Source organism: Aotus nancymaae, unplaced genomic scaffold (assembly GCF_030222135.1).
Source record: "Aotus nancymaae isolate 86718 unplaced genomic scaffold, 86718_ANA_hifiasm-v0.15.2.pri h1tg000081l, whole genome shotgun sequence".
Lineage (NCBI taxonomy): Eukaryota > Metazoa > Chordata > Mammalia > Primates > Aotidae > Aotus > Aotus nancymaae.
The window spans coordinates 1,148,992-1,154,131 of NW_026988496.1; the positions used below are offsets into that span (position 1 = coordinate 1,148,992).

General features: G+C 46.3%; 1 long non-coding RNA gene across 1 annotated transcript; it reads right to left on the reverse strand.

Moving 5' to 3' along the window:
* Positions 1-1,981: 1,981 nt before the first annotated feature.
* LOC135271557 (uncharacterized) lies at positions 1,982-4,537 on the reverse strand. The gene is made up of 3 exons (XR_010339682.1): positions 4,308-4,537; positions 3,897-3,930; positions 1,982-2,187 (listed from the first exon to the last, which is right to left on the reverse strand). It is a non-coding gene; the product is annotated as an uncharacterized LOC135271557 (long non-coding RNA).
* Positions 4,538-5,140: the final 603 nt, after the last annotated feature.

Genomic DNA, 5,140 nt, shown 5'->3' on the forward strand with positions numbered 1-5,140 from the left:
ACCGGACATTCAGGATGCGCCTGCAAAAACAAAAGAGATACTTTATAAAACCAGGGCTACCGACACCTAAGCAAGCAAATAGCAAAATCCCAAATAAGTGAAGAAAACAACCCATCAGAATTCCTAAAATGCAGAAGGGTTTTAAAGACTTTAAACCCTTAGGAAATTAGAATCACAACAGCAGAAGTGAACAAAAATTAGAAGCAACGAGCTGCTCAGTCTTTACTACTGAATCAAGGACGGAAAAAATGTTAGCTGAGTATCACTAGCTATCAGTGAGAAGCCTGCTTTCTGCCAAGTAACTTATTTCTATTTCAAGTATGAAAGGCTCACGCCTGCAATCCCACCAACTCAGGAGACCGAGTGGGGAGGATTGCTTGAGCCCAGAATTCAAGGTTCCAACGAGCTACGACGGTGCCACTACACTGCAGTGTGGGCAACACAGCAAGACCCTGTTTCTAAAAACATAAAATAAAAAACAAAGGCATGAAAGAGAGTCTTAAGGAAGCGGCCAGAGGGGAAAGCACTCGAGGATGAAGAGATTGCAGCTAAAAATCCAAAGGGCAAAAGGGCAAGGAGGTCCCATGTCAGGGTGTACTTCTTGGAGACAGCCTACTGTGTGGGATTCCTATCTAGGTAAATGGACAAGTACTGAACTCCTCCGTTTCATGGGGAACCAACGGAGGATGGTTTCAAAGCTCCAACTGCTCCCGGCAGTGAGCCATGATGCTGGGGCCTCTTGCTTCTCTGCCTCATCTGCCAGCGGCCTCAGCACTCACTCTCCACTGCTGTGTGGCAGGCCACTTGAACCTCCTGCCATCACTTCGGGACAGCTGTGCGGCACCGCCTGAGGTGAAGCCAAGCAGTTCCTGCTCAGAACCCTTCAGCTCACCAGACAGCAGCCGGCTGGACTTCCACCGTCACCCAGATCCAAACTCCAGCCTAGAGAAGTCACACTGTGGTGAGCATCACTTCACCGCCACTGCCACTCCTCTGATGCGGTGCCTGGCTACATCATAGGTCATCCTGTTATTAGTTATGGTGACACATAGACCACTGAGGGTATCAAAATGCTGAAGGAGGGGGATATAATAGCTATAAGGAATTCCAGGTTCTACATATGAAAAGTTAGAATTAGGCCGAGTGCGGTGGCTCACGCCTGTAATCCCAGCACTTTGGGAGACCGAGGCAGGTGGATCGCTTGAGATCAGGAGTTCAACACCAGCCTGACCAACATGATGAAACCCCCTCTCTATTAAAAATACAAAAGTTAGCCAGGCGTGGTGGGGTGTGCCTATAATCCCAGCTACTCTGGAGGCTGAGGCAGAACAATCACTTGAACCTGGGAGGCTGAGGTTGCAGTGAGCCAAGGTGGTGCCACTGTACTCTAGCCTGGGCAACAGAGCAAGACTTGGTCTCACAAAAATATAAAAGTAAAAACAAAGAGGAGTAAACACTGATATGAGCTTAGACTAGTAAAACCTGGATGTTAAGGCAAAGTTCAGAGATACCTTGCAGAAGGAACTGACCACTTAGATAATGGGTCAGAAATAAAGAATCCAATGTTTTGAACCTGGTTGCGATGTCAAACAGCCATCATGATTCTGCTGAAAACCAGAGTATTCACAGAGGAAATGTGACGTTTACTCTTAGATTTCCCTACCCAGAGCACTGGGCTTTCCCCCTTCAAAAACAAAAAAAGTCAAGTTGCATTAATTCTCCTACTCACCTGCCCTGTCTCTGCGGAGCTGCTCCGGCCACAGCTAAATCAGAGAAAGAAGGCATGAGAAAACATCTGAAGCATGATAAAATCTGGCTGCCTATGTCTTTAACTCCCTAAAACCAAAGTCTGTAAGTTAGAACTGATTAAAATTTACATCTCGCATGAAAGGAAATAAAAGTAAGAAAACCCAGAGCCAAAAACAAAAATCAAAAAAAGAGGAAAGGAAGTAAGTTGGAGAAGAAGCAGAGGCCCTCCTCCTCCACTCCTGACACTAGGGAAATTTCATTTCACCAACCTCAAGACAGCCCTAGAGGTGATGAACCTAGAACCAACTTAGGCCAGACAGCCCAAATCACATTTGAGTCTTCTCTACAAAGGCACTTTGAAATGTTACCGCTTTGAGTGGACTCTACTTACAAGACTCATCGGTGTTACCAGTTCTTGACCGGACATTCAGGATGCGACTGCAAAAACAAAAGAGATACTTTATAAAACCAGGGCTACCGACACCTAAGCAAGCAAATAGCAAAATCCCAAATAAGTGAAGAAAACAACCCATCAGAATTCCTAAAATGCAGAAGGGTTTTAAAGACTTTAAACCCTTAGGAAATTAGAATCACAACAGCAGAAGTGAACAAAAATTAGAAGCAACGAGCTGCTCAGTCTTTACTACTGAATCAAGGACGGAAAGAATGTTAGCTGAGTATCACTAGCTATCAGTGAGAAGCCTGCTTTCTGCCAAGTAACTTATTTCTATTTCAAGTATGAAAGGCTCACGCCTGCAATCCCACCAACTCAGGAGACCGAGTGGGGAGGATTGCTTGAGCCCAGAATTCAAGGTTCCAACGAGCTACGACGGTGCCACTACACTGCAGTGTGGGCAACACAGCAAGACCCTGTTTCTAAAAACATAAAATAAAAAACAAAGGCATGAAAGAGAGTCTTAAGGAAGCGGCCAGAGGGGAAAGCACTCGAGGATGAAGAGATTGCAGCTAAAAATCCAAAGGGCAAAAGGGCAAGGAGGTCCCATGTCAGGGTGTACTTCTTGGAGACAGCCTACTGTGTGGGATTCCTATCTAGGTAAATGGACAAGTACTGAACTCCTCCGTTTCATGGGGAACCAACGGAGGATGGTTTCAAAGCTCCAACTGCTCCCGGCAGTGAGCCATGATGCTGGGGCCTCTTGCTTCTCTGCCTCATCTGCCAGCGGCCTCAGCACTCACTCTCCACTGCTGTGTGGCAGGCCACTTGAACCTCCTGCCATCACTTCGGGACAGCTGTGCGGCACCGCCTGAGGTGAAGCCAAGCAGTTCCTGCTCAGAACCCTTCAGCTCACCAGACAGCAGCCGGCTGGACTTCCACCGTCACCCAGATCCAAACTCCAGCCTAGAGAAGTCACACTGTGGTGAGCATCACTTCACCGCCACTGCCACTCCTCTGATGCGGTGCCTGGCTACATCATAGGTCATCCTGTTATTAGTTATGGTGACACATAGACCACTGAGGGTATCAAAATGCTGAAGGAGGGGGATATAATAGCTATAAGGAATTCCAGGTTCTACATATGAAAAGTTAGAATTAGGCCGAGTGCGGTGGCTCACGCCTGTAATCCCAGCACTTTGGGAGACCGAGGCAGGTGGATCGCTTGAGATCAGGAGTTCAACACCAGCCTGACCAACATGATGAAACCCCCTCTCTATTAAAAATACAAAAGTTAGCCAGGCGTGGTGGGGTGTGCCTATAATCCCAGCTACTCTGGAGGCTGAGGCAGAACAATCACTTGAACCTGGGAGGCTGAGGTTGCAGTGAGCCAAGGTGGTGCCACTGTACTCTAGCCTGGGCAACAGAGCAAGACTTGGTCTCACAAAAATATAAAAGTAAAAACAAAGAGGAGTAAACACTGATATGAGCTTAGACTAGTAAAACCTGGATGTTAAGGCAAAGTTCAGAGATACCTTGCAGAAGGAACTGACCACTTAGATAATGGGTCAGAAATAAAGAATCCAATGTTTTGAACCTGGTTGCGATGTCAAACAGCCATCATGATTCTGCTGAAAACCAGAGTATTCACAGAGGAAATGTGACGTTTACTCTTAGATTTCCCTACCCAGAGCACTGGGCTTTCCCCCTTCAAAAACAAAAAAAGTCAAGTTGCATTAATTCTCCTACTCACCTGCCCTGTCTCTGCGGAGCTGCTCCGGCCACAGCTAAATCAGAGAAAGAAGGCATGAGAAAACATCTGAAGCATGATAAAATCTGGCTGCCTATGTCTTTAACTCCCTAAAACCAAAGTCTGTAAGTTAGAACTGATTAAAATTTACATCTCGCATGAAAGGAAATAAAAGTAAGAAAACCCAGAGCCAAAAACAAAAATCAAAAAAAGAGGAAAGGAAGTAAGTTGGAGAAGAAGCAGAGGCCCTCCTCCTCCACTCCTGACACTAGGGAAATTTCATTTCACCAACCTCAAGACAGCCCTAGAGGTGATGAACCTAGAACCAACTTAGGCCAGACAGCCCAAATCACATTTGAGTCTTCTCTACAAAGGCACTTTGAAATGTTACCGCTTTGAGTGGACTCTACTTACAAGACTCATCGGTGTTACCAGTTCTTGACCGGACATTCAGGATGCGACTGCAAAAACAAAAGAGATACTTTATAAAACCAGGGCTACCGACACCTAAGCAAGCAAATAGCAAAATCCCAAATAAGTGAAGAAAACAACCCATCAGAATTCCTAAAATGCAGAAGGGTTTTAAAGACTTTAAACCCTTAGGAAATTAGAATCACAACAGCAGAAGTGAACAAAAATTAGAAGCAACGAGCTGCTCAGTCTTTACTACTGAATCAAGGACGGAAAGAATGTTAGCTGAGTATCACTAGCTATCAGTGAGAAGCCTGCTTTCTGCCAAGTAACTTATTTCTATTTCAAGTATGAAAGGCTCACGCCTGCAATCCCACCAACTCAGGAGACCGAGTGGGGAGGATTGCTTGAGCCCAGAATTCAAGGTTCCAACGAGCTACGACGGTGCCACTACACTGCAGTGTGGGCAACACAGCAAGACCCTGTTTCTAAAAACATAAAATAAAAAACAAAGGCATGAAAGAGAGTCTTAAGGAAGCGGCCAGAGGGGAAAGCACTCGAGGATGAAGAGATTGCAGCTAAAAATCCAAAGGGCAAAAGGGCAAGGAGGTCCCATGTCAGGGTGTACTTCTTGGAGACAGCCTACTGTGTGGGATTCCTATCTAGGTAAATGGACAAGTACTGAACTCCTCCGTTTCATGGGGAACCAACGGAGGATGGTTTCAAAGCTCCAACTGCTCCCGGCAGTGAGCCATGATGCTGGGGCCTCTTGCTTCTCTGCCTCATCTGCCAGCGGCCTCAGCACTCACTCTCCACTGCTGTGTGGCAGGCCACTT